The 17,562-nt window shown below is 36.3% G+C and overlaps 1 protein-coding gene across 4 annotated transcripts in view; it reads right to left on the bottom strand.

The window, feature by feature from the left end:
- Positions 1 to 17,562, bottom strand: part of LOC145260408 (rho family-interacting cell polarization regulator 2-like) — a 589,420-nt gene that overhangs the window by 152,100 nt on the left and 419,758 nt on the right. The window lies entirely within an intron of this gene.

A 17,562-nucleotide genomic window follows, 5' to 3' on the forward strand; every position in this document is an offset into this window, starting at 1 on the left:
TTGCCTGGTCATAAAATACACTTAAATATATATACTTTTTGTCCAGATTTCATGTATATTATAATAAAGTCATGATTTCAAAAGTAAAAAAGTATTTGGATGCCATCAGCTAGAATCAGAACTGATACTGTAGCATTCACAGCTGGTGACGTTACCACTATACCAACGTAACACACATATGAAATGATCAAAAATTAAGACGGACTTGTACAAGAGTGCGCACCTTCTAAAAATTTGTATTTTTCACTTTTTTATGTTTTAAGTTTCCCCCCCCCCCCGACAATTATCATAGACTTAAGCATCAAAAGTAGAAAAAATTTTGAAAAAAAAAAAAAGAAAAAAAATTTTCATGACTATTAAGGAGTTCTAATCACATATCACGTCGGTAAAGAAATGGACCGTAAGTCAGGTACCAATGAAATAGAACGTTATAACAAAAAAGTGAACCCCCTTCTTAAAAGGGATTAAATTTATTTTTTTCCGCTAATATATTTAAGTCTAATCTATGATGATCACCAAAAAAGTTTTTAAAAAAAAAAAGGTGTAAAAACACGCATTTTTAGGGGGTGGGCACTCTCATACAGGTCAACCAAAATTAAAAATAAACTATGATGGATGTACAAAAATGTATAACGATTTTTAAAATTTTTACTCATTTTTTGACCCCTTAAAAACTATTTTAACTGGTTAAAGATCCATAAAAGAACGGCCCATAAAAAAATCCAATCATTTGAGGCCTCTAGTGCCGCTCTGCGACTTTTAGTTTCGGAGGAGATAGAGTTTGAAAATGTGGAGACAAACAGGCATATAGCCTTTTATATATTAGATTTTATATTAATATCAACAAGATACAAATGCTTCAAACTGTTCAACAGGAACTGTATCCTGAACCAGCAGGATGACTATTTTTTACAAAATAATAACACTATAAACATTTTTGTATTGGGGTGAATAAACACCCCCATGGGACTAACCAGGTTTGGAACACCTAGGTGACTAACGCAGGGTTAAGCATTATGAGTTGCCAACCATGGCAATGTGTTGGCTCCATTTGGAGAAAAAAAAGGGAGAGAAAGATTGAAAGAAAATAGAAAGAGGGGAAAGAAATAAAGAAACACTGTTTTTATTCTTGGCTTTGAAGAACATGGAGTTTTTCAAAGGGAACGAAAAAACAAAAAAAAAAAAAAAAAAAAGAAAACAATCAATGTTTGGTGCATTTTAGGTTTAGAAACCGATACCTTGAGACAGTCTGATCTTATAGCACCAGACTAATAAAGAGAATTCTGAATTATTCCAGTAATCGCTTTTGATGGAAAATGAAGAAACCTTGTGAAAACTGATTAACAATACCAAAATATCAAACATTTTAAATAGATTTTTTTTTTTTTTTTTTTTTTTTTTTTCCACGCAAAACACGGTATATTCCACTGAAGTGACGCCTACTGTGATACGAGTCATATTTATAGAGGGGAAGAGGCGGGGGTGGGGCAATCTATGCGGATGAGTCGGCAAGCAAGATATTATGAGAAGGTTATAAGTTCAAATGCTTCTGGCAACCTCATGGGTTCCTTTGAGTGACAATTAAACATAGAAAAGGTTAGGGGTTCGTTCAAAACAATTTTCTATTTGTCAGACATGGAAAAGAAATGAAGGTAAGAAAAAAAAAAAGAAAATTTTGGTTGGTTTTGTTTAACGGCACATCAACCCTTTTTGAGGGTCATTTAATGCCGAATCCAGTGCTTATGGGAAAAATGTTTATGTTTCCACTTCTTTATATTTCCAAATATTTATTCATTGAGTTTGGTTTGAATGTTTTGTAGAATTATGTATGTATATAATATATACAGGATACATTCAAAATGTAAAGCCTCCTATAATTTATTCCACCCGAATGGATCAGAGGGAATTATAAATTGCATTGCTATGACAGAACTATGACCTGAAAGTTTAATGTATCTAGTGCAGATATTGACGGTGTGAGACTAAGAAAGCAACCCTCATCATTATCGTGCATTAGAAGCAAAGATGCGTCACTGAATCCCTCTCTGCAGAAAACATTGAACCGATCAACACTCACCGGTGCCTGTTGAACATTTACGAAGCCAACACAGTTTATGTTGACACACTAAGGAGATGAGTTTGTTGAGTTCAGTATGATAACAGATGTTAGTGACAAAGTGCACCATGGTCTTTTCAAGTGAAGCAAAAGTTGTTTTTGTTTTTGCAGAACATGATTGAGTCTTAAAGAGAAATTTTGGTCAGGATTGGTTGGTTGTTTTTGTTTTACAGCATATCAACCCTTTTCGGGTTATTTAATGCCGAATCCAAAGATTTTGAAGAAATTTGTTGTTTTCAAGTCGGTTTCTATTCAACCCATAGTTGGAACCCTAGCAGGTACTACCACTCCGGGTCAGAGTGGACCTGGGAGCAATGGTAATTAAAGGGTGGCTCCACACTCCCCAAAGCCCACAAGCTGGGGCCTCACCACTGGATATAGCTTAAGGTCATATCTAGGACCTTTAGGTCAGGAAGTCAGTATCTTTAGACAGCCTGATCTGGTAACACCAGATGCTCTAACAAGTACTACCACTCTGGCCAAAGTGGATCTTGGAGCGATAGTAACTAAGGAGTAAGTCCACATTCCCCACATGAATGGGGTCTCACTAATAAAGGTCTACTACGGTCATACCCAGAACTAAAGTTGCATGGAGAGACATAATATAAAAATGTTATGACGAGTGTGAAATATAAATTCTAAAGACAGGATTAGATCAGATGTGCTCAGAGGAAGATTACATCTTGACAATAGAGGGAGATTGGAGACTTCATTGTTTTGGTCACACTGAAAGAATGGATGAGAGAGCTTGTCAAAAGATCAGACTTCTGAAGATACTGGCTTCTTGACCTAAAATGCACTGAACATTAAGGTTTTTTGTGGTGTTATTTGTTTTTTTGTTCCCTTTGCAAAACTCAATCTTTCTTCAAAGTCAACAATAAAAACAATTTTTCTCTATTTCTTTCTTCTTTTTTTCTCCCCCCCCCCCTCTTTTGGAGTAAATATAGAAGAGTTGAGGTAGCAGGATTAATTTTGGAAGCGGAAGGTCAAAGAAAACCTGGGAGGGAGTGATAAGGAGAGATCTGAAGGAAAGAGAGATGAATAAAGATCTGGCCAGAGTGAGAAAGAGAGAAAGACAAAGAGATGGAGGGTAGCAAGAAAGAAAGAGGGGGGGAAGAGGGGGGAGAAAGAGGAGCAGGGGGAGAGAAAGAGGGGGGAAGAAAGAGGAGGGGGAAGAAAGAGGGGCGGGGGGAGAGGGGGAAGAAAGAGCGGGGGGAGAGGGGGGAGAAAGAGGGGGGGGGAGAAAGAAGAGCGGGGGGGAAGAAAGAGGAGCGGGGGGGGGGGAAGAGGAACGGGGGGGGGAGAAGAAAGAGGAGGGAGAGATAGGGGGAGAAGCGTGTGGGTGGAGAAAGAGAGGGGAAGAGGGGGGGGGGGAAGAAAGAGGAGCGGGGTGAAGAAAAAGGAGTGGGGGGGGAGAAAGAGGAGCGGGGTGAAGAAAGAGGAGCGAGGGGGAAGAAAGAAGGGCGAGGGGGAAGTCTAAGAAATACGAAATGTATCCTTTGAGGGAAAGTGATTCAATTCCGCCTCTTTCTGTCGTCCCTTCTCCCCCTCCTCTACCTGTCGTCTCTTTCTCCTTTAATCCTGTCGCTTTCTCTTTCCATCCTCTCAGTTGTCTATTCGCCCCCCCCCCCTCTGTCTTTTTTCCAGTCTTCTCCACATCTTGTGCCTTTGTGATTCCAGTTATCGCCCCTAGGAAGTCATGTGAAACTGATTGATAACACTTGCGAATTTATATGACACTTAAAAAATGCCAACTGCAAAAAAAATAATACCGTTTATTCAAACTTGGAAAAAGGGAGGACAGAGAGAGGGGGGGGAGAAGGGACCAAAGAGAGAAAGAGAGAGGGGTGGGAGAAAGAAGGGACCACAGAGAGAGAGAGGGGTGGGAGAAAGAAGGGACCACAGAGAGAGAGAGAGGGGTGGGAGAAAGAAGGGACCACAGAGAGAGAGAGAGGGGTGGGAGAAAGAAGGGACCACAGAGAGAGAGAGGGGTGGGAGAAAGAAGGGACCACAGAGAGAGAGAGAGGGGTGGGAGAAAGAAGGGACCACAGAGAGAGAGAGAGGGGTGGGAGAAAGAAGGGACCACAGAGAGAGAGAGGGGTGGGAGAAAGAAGGGACCACAGAGAGAGAGAGGGGTGGGAGAAAGAAGGGACCACAGAGAGAGAGAGAGGGGTGGGAGAAAGAAGGGACCACAGAGAGAGAGAGAGGGGTGGGAGAAAGAAGGGACCAGAGAGAGAGAGAGAGGGGTGGGAGAAAGAAGGGACCACAGAGAGAGAGAGAGGGGTGGGAGAAAGAAGGGACCACAGAGAGAGAGAGGGGTGGGAGAGAAAGGGACCACAGAAAGAGAGGGGTGGGAGAGAAAGGGACCACAGAAAGAGAGGGGTGGGAGAGAAAGGGACCACAGAAAGAGAGGGGTGGGAGAGAAAGGGACCACAGAAAGAGAGGGGTGGGAGAGAAAGGGACCACAGAAAGAGAGGGGTGGGAGAGAAAGGGACCACAGAAAGAGAGGGGTGGGAGAGAAAGGGACCACAGAAAGAGAGGGGTGGGAGAGAAAGGGACCACAGAAAGAGAGGGGTGGGAGAGAAAGGGACCACAGAAAGAGAGGGGTGGGAGAGAAAGGGACCACAGAAAGAGAGGGGTGGGAGAGAAAGGGACCACAGAAAGAGAAGGGTGGGAGAGAAAGGGACCACAGAAAGAGAGGGGTGGGAGAGAAAGGGACCACAGAAAGAGAGGGGTGGGAGAGAAAGGGACCACAGAAAGAGAGGGGTGGGAGAGAAAGGGACCACAGAAAGAGAGGGGTGGGAGAGGAAAGGACCACAGAAAGAGAGGGGTGGGAGAGGAAGGGACCACAGAGAGAGAGAGAGAGAGAGAGAAGAGGGGGGTGAGAGAAGGAAGGGACCACAGACAAAGAGAGAGAGAGAGCGAGGGGTGGGAGAAAGAAGGAACCACAGAGAGAGAGAGAGAGAGAGAGAGAGAGAAGGGTTGGAGAAAGAAGGGACCACAGAGAGAGATAGAGAAGGGTGGGAGAAAGAAGGGACCATATCGAAAGAGTGGGGGGGGGGAAGACGACAGAGAAAGAGTGGGGGAGAAGAGACAACAGAGAAAGAGTGGGGAGAAAGGACAGGAATAGAAATCAAGAGACGATAGTGAGAGAGAAAGGGGAGAAGAAGAAACGAAAAAGAGAGAAGGTGGGAAGCGACAGAGAGAGAAGGGGGCATAAGATAAGACAGACAGAGAGGTGGGAGAAGAGAGAGAGCAGGGACAGAGAGAGGAAAACAAAAAGAGAGAACATCACAAAAATGGAGAAGGAGAGAGAAAACAGAAAAACAGACTTTGGTGATGAATGCTGGTGTATTGAATTCTTAAAACCTTGTTCTACACACTTTCTTATCTTATTCATTTCTTGTAAGAATTACATTTTAGCAATAAATGCCTTAATAATTTCCAATCAACCTGTATACGAGATATTATTTAGATATTATTTATAACATTTGGATTTGTAAGAACATTTTTCTAGATTTATAAAGCTACTTGAATTCAATTTTTTTTTTTTTTTTTTTTTTAAATTCCAAGTCGGACAATTTTAACAGACTCTGAATCCTAAAACAACGAATTTATTACCACTCCAAAACTCAACAGCCATAGTTTTGATAGAGTGCACTTGATTTGTGTGGTATTTCCCATGGAAAGTACATTAGGAAAGGGTGGTCTGTTTAGACACTCATTCACGATTTCCTCTCTCTAAAATGGAAACGCCGTAACAAAAAAAAAAAAAAAAAAAAAAAAAAAGAAAGCAGGAGGTGAAATTGCATTTCCATCTGTGGTTGCATATCTCATACCCTTAATAACGTGGAAACTTAAGCTCTTTAATAACATTAAAACAGAGTCCAGAGAAAGCTGGATGGATGATTTCGTCTCTTAAGGACCAAAGTGGGGGATTCATAGGAAATAAGGGAAGACGATAGTCAAGGTGGGGTGGAGAATACCTCCCCTTACACACAGAGAAAGCCTTCTCAAACTCCTACAGCGAAAAAAAAAATAAAGATTCCCTGCTAATCCAATTTAAATAATGCTGTTGTTCTTGGCCTTCGGGTCGGGATCAAAGTGTGGTATCTGTTCTGCAGATGCTGCACTTTAGATAATTTGTACCAGTCAATGGAGGGGAAACCCTCTATACTGGGACAATTATTATTTTTGGTAACCAGAGTGCCCCCTTTTTGCCTACTTTTAGGGGAGCTGGTTTTTACCCCACATTAAAAACGGCCTTGTGCCTAATTTTCTTTGGTGGGGAAGCAAATAAATACAATAAATACATTAAATAACGCTCAATCTAATGCGAGCTTTTTTAAAAACATCTTTTAGTATTTAAAGTGTTCAATCGAAGAAGTCCCCAATGTAAAGACAAAAGTAGCCTACATTTAATGATCCTCACGCACCATCTTTATTCAGAAAATATTCATATTATATATGTGTTTGTATGTGCATGTATTCTAGAATATTTAAACCATTTTCAAATCATATTCCAAATAAGAAGTATACACAAGATATGAAAGCTGTTTGCATCCTCATCAGTTTAACGTCTGTTTTACTTGTTGGCATATGTTGGACTGTCCCAGATACATAAACATCATTTAGGCAGCAAAACCTCCTTTACATAGCTGGAGTCTAGTAGCCTGGAAACATGTCCAAACCACATTAATCTCTTCTTTTTTTTTTTTTTTTTTTTAAATAATGTTCACGCAATGTTGCATCCCTGTGTCTATTTTACAAGTTATTTTAATGAACAGTAATCTGATGAACTCATAGTAGTTAATGCGTTTTTGATATACATACTCCTGAAACCCGACAAGCAGCAAAATTTTACCCCTTTACTGTTGAGGTCTCTAGATGCCGAAAAGCCTTCTACTTTAATAGTTTCTTCCCTTGGACTGCTGTATTTTAGAATTATGACCGTTTTCCTGACTGTACTAACATGCAAAAGATTAAATGTAAGGTGAACAGACATCTTGCTATTCAACTCCCTGCAGACCCTTGTTAGACAGATCCTTATGTCCAAGTGGCAATAAGCCTTGTTTGGGGTGAATAAGAGTAATTTTAAAAAAAACAAAAATGGACGATGCCTATATCATATTGAAAGACTGGTTCTTGTGGTATCAAAGTTAAGATGAGATAACATTTAGAATTGTAGATCACTTATGATATTGTATATTACATAGTCTCTCGTCCGAGACAATCTCAAATAGTAGTCTCTTACGTCCAAGTAGTAATATGCCTTGTTTGTGGATTAAAAAAATAACGTTATTGATGTACCTTAATATTTAGTTCCTTTCTAATATCTGCATTTCCCAAAGTTACTCCTGATTCTTAGGAAAAATGCATCAAATTCCTCCCATGTTCTGTTCTAATTATAGTCCATGTTTCATTCGCATATGCAACGATAAAACTATCAACGCAATGCAAAATTTGAACTTGAGAAGTATTGATATATTCTTTTCTTTTAGATATCAAAATGCAAAAAATTCATCACTATTCTTTCACCGATGTCTACAGAACCAAAAAGAACAAAATTTTCTTTTTCCAAGCATTTTCTTGTTTATTATCTTTAGAAGAGAAAAAGATCATACATTTGCTTGGGTCCCCTTTCATCTCCCATTTCTTGCAAGTAGTTTCAAGCTCTAAAGTAGAGAATGGCTTTTTTTTCTATCCTCTATTGAGGATAGTTTCCTGTATATCTGTCTATATCTATACATATATCTACACACACACACACGTCTATACATATATCTACACACACACACACGTCTATACATATATCTACACACACACACACACGTCTATACATATATCTACACACACACACACGTCTATACATATATCTACACACACATGTCTATACACATATCTACACACACATGTCTATACACATATCTACACACACATGTCTATACACATATCTACACACACATGTCTATACACATATCTACACACACGTCTATACACACATGTCTATACACATATCTACACACACATCTACACACATGTCTATACACCTATATACACATGTCTACACCTATCTATCTCTATCTACACCTATCTATCTCTTTCTCTCCTGTGCCTATTTATTACCTTGCGTATGTCCACCGTAAAAATCATTAAAGTACAGAAAGAGAAAGTAAAGCAAAAACATAGTTCAAATGCAACTGACTTTCTGTTTCACTTTTAAATGACAACAAATATTATATGAGTTATATAAAAAAAACAACTTTTCCTTAAAAGTCGTGAATGAGATTAGATGTACGAAACTCTACAAAGTAAACAAAAGTTGACCTACTTTTCATATCCCTGACAACGCATTATCCTAAATCCCATTAAAAAAAAATAAAAATAAGGAAAAAAAAAGATTTAAAATGTTTAGATCGCTGGAAAAAAATGGTTAGATCATTCTACCGTTCCAGTAGGTGTATCTCGCTGCTGATGCAATTCTCTATCTGTATAAGAGCCAAGTGCATCCTAAAATGAAGTACTGTTGCCACATATGGGCAACATTTTTCGGCATGCCCTATCCTGCCTTGATAGAGTCTAAGACTGGCTTCAAAACCTAGTAGGTGATGCCCTTTTCTCCTTCCTGCAACCTCCTTCTCACAGAAGAGACACTGCAAGCCTGTCTCTGCTCTATCGTGATTTTCATGGCATATGCTCATCTGATCTCCAATCTATGATCTCCTCTTGCCAAACTTTCACAAAAAAAAAACACTCGACTAACTACAACCACTATCAACCATTTCCCTCACTTTCTATTTGTGCCTAAATCTAACCGTAGATTCTACGAAATAATCTTCTTTATTTGAACTGCCCGTCTGTGGAATACTGTTCTGCTGACCTACTTCCCGACCAACTACAATATGGTAGTCTTCAGCTTTAATGTAAACAAGTTCCCGTTGGATCGTCCTCTTAAACAATCAAATTCTACCCAACTTACATCATTAACGGTTACTAAACTATCACCTTACATTCATTAACTCTTATCCTCTAGTGGCCTTCGGGTCTTTATAGGTGGTGACTTCCTTGTGAATATATGTATTTCCCTTTTACATAAGCACCCCCCCATTCACTCGAATAAGTATAAGGATTCTCTATACACCCCCACACAAAATCCATTTCCTCCATTATCATACAATTAAGAATCCCTCAAAAGTCCTTAAAATCTATGGATTAAACAGTGCATAAAATACACCACATGCACTCATGAGAACCTGCTATATTCATTCCAAAATACCAACTTTAAAGGAACCATTATGCTCTCTTATAAGTGGAGCACTCTTGTGAAAGACAATGACGGTTTCCATTTGTAATGCAATCTTCTGTTAAAAGAATCAAGTCGTTTCACTCACTAATATTGTAAAATGTATATAGATAAAACCCATTTAAAAACGATGCTTTTTTTTTCACTCATCCCTTCCCTATATATATAAAATGAACTCATTTTTCCCCTCTGATTTTGAGCTTAATAGGATTAAAAATCAAGACATTTCATGCAAATGTTATATGCACAAACTGCAGCACAATATCTGAAGTGTGTTATAGGCCTATTACCTCTCCACTTCCTCGATAATCGTAGATTACTATATTTTTTCTGCTGAGAGTTCACTGCCAAAATCGGTTAAAAATTAATGAAGTAGTAAAATTTTTTCTCTCTAATAAATTTCACCTTCCCCCGCCACCACTTACACCGTTGCGGGATCGTTCACAAGGGACAGTTACAGAGGAACACCAGTTTGGGTTTTCTTTACTTTGTCGTTGCTAAAAAAGACTGCAATAGAATTTTAACATTTCTTTTCATTCTATGCTTTCTACTGGGTGAAACACACCATGGACTTAACCGAATCGAAGGGTTATTTATGCCATTTTTTTTTTTTTTTTTTTTCGCTTTTCGGTGTATTTTTTTGTTTTTCCGAACACGTTCATTTTTTTCTGCTTTCTTTTTTAAAGAAGTTTTACATCGTTTTTTTTTTGTTTTTTTTTAATATTTAAACAGTGTTATTACTTAGCTTATTCTTTACTTTACCTTTACACATACACACATACCTCCAAACAACCAGGCAACGCCAGATACCACTAGTAGTATAATAATGTAAATTTAGAAGTCTAGTCGAAAATTCAGAAGGTATATGGCTTTGATCGCACAGAGCTGAGTTTGATGCAAAGTTCTTGGCAAAGAGTTTGGCTTCGTCCGATGTTGAGATCATTTCAGGTTCGTTCATGATGGTTGGGATGGAGGACAATACATTTATTCAGAACCTTGTTTGTTATTTGTCAAAACTCATAGGAACCAAGCTTCTACTTAAGACTTGATGGACTGAGCATATAACTGTCTGGTATTTTGTGTAATCCTTTTGCAGTGATTACCACCATACGTAAAGGTGACTTGAGTTTCAAAACATCTATTACATTTAAAGCACTTGAAATGGTTTCTGTGTGCAATATTGGCAGCAACTCCACGAGTGCATCACAGCTGATTGTTTCTGCTGGAATTTCTCTGTCGATGGTTAACCAATCAGTTAAGTCAGATGCTATTAAGGACACATTCTTTTTAAACATTGAGCGCAGGGAGTATTTTTTACATGGAGGTCACCACTTATCAAGGTCTGGAAGCCACTCGGGGATAAGGGTTATTGTGTGTACAGTAATCAATGGGATAGTATTGTAGTAATCGTTAGTATTGGAGATTTGATAAAGTGTCTTACTTAAGGGGGTAGTTCATCAGGAATTTGTTTATGTTGGACTTGAAGACATCCAAGTTGTAGTCAGGTGGAAAACAGGCAGACGGAAGAGAGTTCCACTGGCGTGCACGTCTAAGAGAGAAGCTTTGTTCATGGAATCTACGTTTTGGTTTTGGCACAATTAAAGAGTGGGGAAATCTTTTGACAGTGGTTTCAGCTAGACGGGTGTTTATCGTGAAAGATGAATGTACAGAAACTGTGTTAATTAGCCAGCGAATATCGATAAACTGTTCAAGAGATATTTGGGGCTCTGTTATAGTTTGTTTTCATCTTTATTGAGACAACCAAGTGATTAAAAGATCCTAGTGGAGGCAGAACTGAGGATGAATGTAGTTCAGGGCATGTTAGAAAAAAATCTAAAAGACTTGTAAATCGTTTGTCAGCATAATGTACCTGAGCAGGTTTGTTAATAATCTGTGTTAGGTCATAAGCAATAGCGAAATCATGACAAAACCTCTCATCATCCGTTTTGTTTGAGTGGATAACATTGTGAACATTGAAATCTCCCCAGACTTGAATGTTGGCTGAGGGATGAGTAATACTCTCAAAGATAGCAACTCCATCATTGAGGTGATAGTAGAAGGTAAATATAAATGCTGTACTGCGATTAAGTGCTACTCTAAAATACATGTAGAGATGTTTGGGTTCTTCTCTATAGATGTCCCTGCTACAGTGGATATATATACAAGGTAAAAAAAAAAAAGAAAAAAAAAGTTTAAAAGGTCTTTAAAAAGTAAAGAAAATGGTAAAAAAAAAGTGAACAAAGTTTTATAAAAGCAAAAAACTTAAAAGTAAATTTTTTTTTAAGTTTTAAAAAGTAAAAAACTTAAAGTAAAAATGTAAATGAGTAAAAAAAAAAAAAAGAAAGAAAAAAAAAGCATCTCCAATTAAAAAATTGGATGAACATTTTAATAATAATAACAATAATAGAATTAATTTGTTATGTGATGATTTGTACTTTTTTTCATATATAAAATAGTTCTCTTTAAGGAGATAATTCTTTTAGCAAAATGATATAAATTTAAAATTTTCGTTTGCATAAGCGGCCATAACCACATTATAATAAGAAAAAGAATAAAAGAAAAAGAAGAGGGAAAAGAGAAAAAATGAAAAGAAAAAAAGGAAAGAAAGAAAAAAGGAAAATGTTGGAATAAAATTTGCACACTTCCGATTCTTTTGCTCAATCTATGTATATATTCATGGAGAAAACATTCAATTTATCATAAAAAGATAGAAAATATTTTACCTTGTATATTATTTGGATTATTCCGGCTATTACTCTCTATAGTACTACTATATTGATTCCCTAAGAGCTATAACATGATAATCTCCAAATCAATAAAGACTTGTTATAAACTGCCTTCATCAGTCATCAAATTTCATCAACTCAATTCATTATTTTCGATCCTCTCATAATATTCATCATCATTACAATTGATAACTCATAAACCTCATTAACTCTTATCCTCGAGTGAATTTCAGCTTTGATAAATGATAATTCATTAGTAAAAATGAGATGTATATATATATATATATATATATATATATATATATATATATATATATATACTAGCAAAAGTACCCGTCATTGACTGGGTTCAAAAACAGCCTACAGAAAATGGACTCTGATTTATGATAGCTTCGAATTTGGGGGTATCAAAACCAAAGCAAAATGTGATGAAAGTAAAAATAAAATAGATAAACCCCATAATTTATTATACCATACCTGTTCACACTGAAACACTTATCACAATATTCTGTGGATCTATATTAAAAAACCTTGTTAAACTTTGTGACATATTTCCATTCTATGGAGGTCAGGCACGAACAAACACATTTTATCATACCGTATTTCCTCAAACTGAAACATAATTATCAAAGTATACTTACGCAGATAGATATGAAAAGTCTTTATTAAAGTTTGTGCCTATTTCCATTCTATGGAGGTTAGGTGGGAACGCAGACCCCACAATTTTATTATACCGTCCCTATTTAAGTTAAAACATACTTATCAAAGTATTATTAAGTACATCTATATCAAAAACACGTTTTTTTTATTTTTTTATTTTTTTTTTATTTTTAATTTTTTTTTTTATTTCCATACTTTGTGAACCAGGCGCGTTCGCAGACCCCACAATTTTAATGAATCGTCATTATGCCCGATCAAACATACCCATTCTTGTGTCTCGATACATCTTCTATTATTATATGTGATCAGTTTTCTATAATAGTCAACCATATAGGAGCCTATTCGTGACCAGACACACACACAGACGTTCAGCTTTATATATTATATACATGGATTCTGTTGCAGTGGTGTAGGTTATCAATTATTTGATGATTTTCGTTTCAGACGATGTATCCATGAAACGATTGGGAAAAAAAATAATAGAATTTTACGAGGGTCGTTCCAAAAGCAGTCTCCTAATTTTTGTTTTTAACTCAAAATGTTGAAGAGCTATGAAGATGCGAGTGGTACCATTAAAACGAGCGACCTTTTAGGCTCCAGAATTGTTTTTTTCTAGATAGTATCTACCATTCTCAATGCACTTTCACCAGAAATTCAATAATGCATGTCTGCTTCTAACGCAAGTCCATGACAAGGGTTGCTTCCTTAGAGTCTAGCACTGTCAATATCAGTAACAGAGAGATGAAACTCAGGTCATGAATGCCTAACTTCAATCATCATAACTAGGGCTGTGACAACAGCATATTCTTTTCATTCTTCTGACTCTCGAGTATATATCCGATACAGTTAGACACAGTTAACCAACCAAGAACCATATCAGTCTACAAAAAAACGTATAAGATATTAACGGATATATACTCAAGAGTCAAAACAATGAAAAGAATATGCTGTTGTCACAGCCCTAATCATAGCAATGCAATTTACAATCCCTTCTGATCCATTCAGATGGAATGAAAAAAAAAAAAAAGAAAAAGAAAATAGAAGGCATTAATTTTGGAACGCCCCTCCCCCCTGGAATTATTTGGATTATTCAAACTACAATTCTCACCTTGGAAGTAATTCTTACAACGTTTCGGTCAATGTAACCTACCGATGCGTTTCGTTTAATTCTGAAATCTATACAAAACTTCCAACTGCACTCTTTGTTGAATCGACAGGGTGTGATTTCCCTATTCAGCAAGATGCACCTTAGGTTAGAAGTTGCCTTGGCTGAAATGTTATGAAAATAACATCCGAGATGAGAATACTAGTCCGAATTTCCCAAATTTTTGATAATCCTCTAAAAAAAAAAAAAAAAAAAAAAAAAAAAAAATTTCCAAAAACATGTTTCACCTCATTCAAATCAATAAGAAATCCGACTCGCCCAATGCTCAATTGTTGCAAAGTGAAATAAACGAAATGGATGTCTAGATTTCGAAAGGTTATTTTCATTTCAAAAGCTCTTTCATCAGATAACGGTAGATAACCATACATCTGTATACTGTCATCAGATGAATGATTCATGATAATGTTGTTGCATCATGTTGATATCTCTACAGCATCATGTTGATATCTCCTACAAGGTTATGTATCATATTTTTTAACAAAAAAAAAAAAAAAAAAAAAAAAAAAAACTTTAAGCGCTACGAAGACGGGAGCGGTACATTAAAACAAAAAACCCTGGTCCACTGAAACCAATCAGCTAATAATAAACTATAAAAAATTAATAATTAATGAACGCTCGTTTTTAAAGGAATATGCAAATTAATAAACCTTCATGAAGTCGCCCGCTTATCCATGACTGAGTATATAAAGTTCATTTCAATTTTTAAATAGTAAAAGTAGGCTTTTAATATCAATGTCAGAGCGAGAAAAAACTCAATTGCATAGGTATGTAGATAACATTGGAAAAGCCTTGATGAAACCTGGTCCGAATTAATTAGATTTAGTTCACAAAAAATTGCTTATCTACTTTTTAATATAATCAAATTCATGATGTGATGCATTTTTTACTAATGTTTATCCTCTGATGAAAAAAGCCTATCTTTGAAAATTCATGGGTTAAGGGTTTTTCTTTATTATAATTTTTTTTAATATTCAATCGATTAATATTGTAATTCATTCAATTTATATTTTCAATTTTTTTCTTGTTTATATATATAAATTTCGTACATTTATAAGCTACAATCAACATCCAAATGAATGCTTTGATGATAATCACGGTTTTCAAAAGGCGAACAATTAAAACATACATCTGCCTTACTTAAAAATTGCTAGGTTTATTTATGGTGTCTTTTACATATAAAAAAAACCCACCCAATACTTTTGCTGATGAGGAGACTTTGTTTAAAAAAAAACTATATGTCAAAATTATTGTCCGTGGCTTAATGTCTATCACAATAAAAACATCCTTTCCGAAACGATCGTACAAATTATTGACTTTGTTGTTGTTCCTTCTTATGAAACAGATTTTTAATTTTTAATTCTAATTTGAATTTTAAATTATCAATCACATTACTAAATATATATATATATATATATATATACACACAGGTTCCGAAAGGCTGAGCCTATCTTTTACAAAGTTCACACAAAGCTAATTTATATGTCTGGCAGTGTTCTTAGATATGTTTTGTTTTGAAATTCATCCGATAAATATCGAAAATCGAAAAATCCAATCTTAAAAATAGCTTTTCTCTCTTATAGATAAAAGAATTTTTACAGGGGAATATTTTACTTTACACCGGCAAGGGAGATAATAAAATTTTAGCAAATCATTTCTTCTTAAAAAAAAAACAGATTAATTATAATCTGGAGATACGGCTTAGTGGTAGAGCATTCGATTACAGATTGAATGATCCCTTGTTAAAGCCCGAGTGTACCTCACCATTTTATTGACAAAAAATTTGTATTAATGAATTCAATTTATGATAAAAGAGATACCATTTTAAATCGCTGCAAATCATTTCTTCATTTCCATATTTTAAAACTAAACATTAATCAGAAGTGACTTTTCCAGGGCATTCATCGTCAAGTCCAAAAATCAGCTGACATGATATTGTAAAGAAACACAGAAGGAATTTGATGAACGACATTATCATTATTTTTTAATCTCTTTATTTTTTTTGTGAATTAGTCCACCAGGCAAATTATTCCTCATAATATATAATAATCAATAGAGGATTTTTTTTTTTAAATTGCATCGTCACCCCAAACAAGGGACAGTGCCACTTTGATGTAGGGGGCTACTATCTGGGACATAATTTGTAGGGGTGCTATATAGGGAGTTGAGATTACACTTAACCTTCTGCATGTCAGTACAGTCAGGGAAGCAGGAACCTGGAAAAGAATTCCAAAGTCTACCAGTCCTAGAGAAGAAACTATCAGAGTAAAATGCTTTCTTGCATCTATGGATTTCTACTATGTAGGGTGGGATTTTGCTGCTTTTCAGGTTTGTTGGATGTAATTCTGTCGAGAGGGCGCAATGGCTGGTAGTTTGTCTGAGCATACGCCATTAAAATACTTGTAAAACAGAGGGATGCAACATTTCATTGATGAGATAACGGTTGAAGCCTAGTTGATAGTGGAGGACCTACTAGGTTTGCAATTCTCTTTTGAACCCTGTCTAAGAGAGAGAGATCCTAGTAGCAGATGCACCAGCCCAAACATGACAACAATACTTCATACATGGGTGAATGGAGACCTTGTAGAGGTACAGGATACTCTCAGGCGTAAGTAACTTTCTAACACGGTAGAGAGAGCCCACCTTCTTTGAAGCAGCCTTCAATGTATCTGTTCCAACTCATGTTTCCCGTAAATGTTAAGCTGAGGTGTTTGAACAAAGTACTTTCAGATAATGTATCATTAGCCATTGCTTTTGGTGGTTGAGTAGCTTACTTGTAGTTATTAAAGGAAAAAAGCTTAGTCTTGGCAGCATTGAATGTGACCATCCATTTTTATTCCCGTGATTCTATGATACATACGCAATCTGTGTAAATTAAAATATGTGTGTGTGTATATATAAATATATATATGTGTGTGTGTGTGTGTGTATATATACACACACACACATATATATATATATGTGTGTGTATATATATATATACATATATATATATATATATATATATATATATATATATATATATATATATATATATAGCCAATTACAAAGAAATTCTTTGACTGATGCTAGTTGAGTCTGCCTGTACACAAAATGTGTTAAAGGAAAGAAAAAAAAACTAAGGAGTCCAGTTGGATTGTAAGAAAGGGTTGCATAATGTCGAATGAACATTAATCTCATTAGTTGGATCCCAATTGCATCTACAAGAAGGTAAAAATTTCCAATTTCTATAGAAAGCTATCGGAACTTTGCAGATGCAGAAAACTAGCAACTAGCATGATTCATGTGTAAATCTCGACGCATCGGTGTTGGTGGTTGTAGCAACAGATGCCGCGGTATGGTAATGACAGTGACTCATGAATGAACAAACAAGACTCTACAGAATAAATGTCTATCCGTCCGGGCATAACAATATTAACAAGAAGAAGCAGGAGAAGATGAAGGAGATGGTGATGGAGACGGCTAAGAAAGGGAGATAAAAAAGAAAAGAAAAGATAAATGACACAGAGATGGAGAGGAAGACAAAGAAGATGGAAATGAAGATGACGCAGGAGACAAATAAAGCAGGAGTAGGAGTGCAGGAGTAGGAAATGCA

This window comes from Euprymna scolopes, chromosome 36 (genome assembly GCF_053919585.1).
Source record: "Euprymna scolopes isolate OS-2025 chromosome 36, ASM5391958v1, whole genome shotgun sequence".
Lineage (NCBI taxonomy): Eukaryota > Metazoa > Mollusca > Cephalopoda > Sepiida > Sepiolidae > Euprymna > Euprymna scolopes.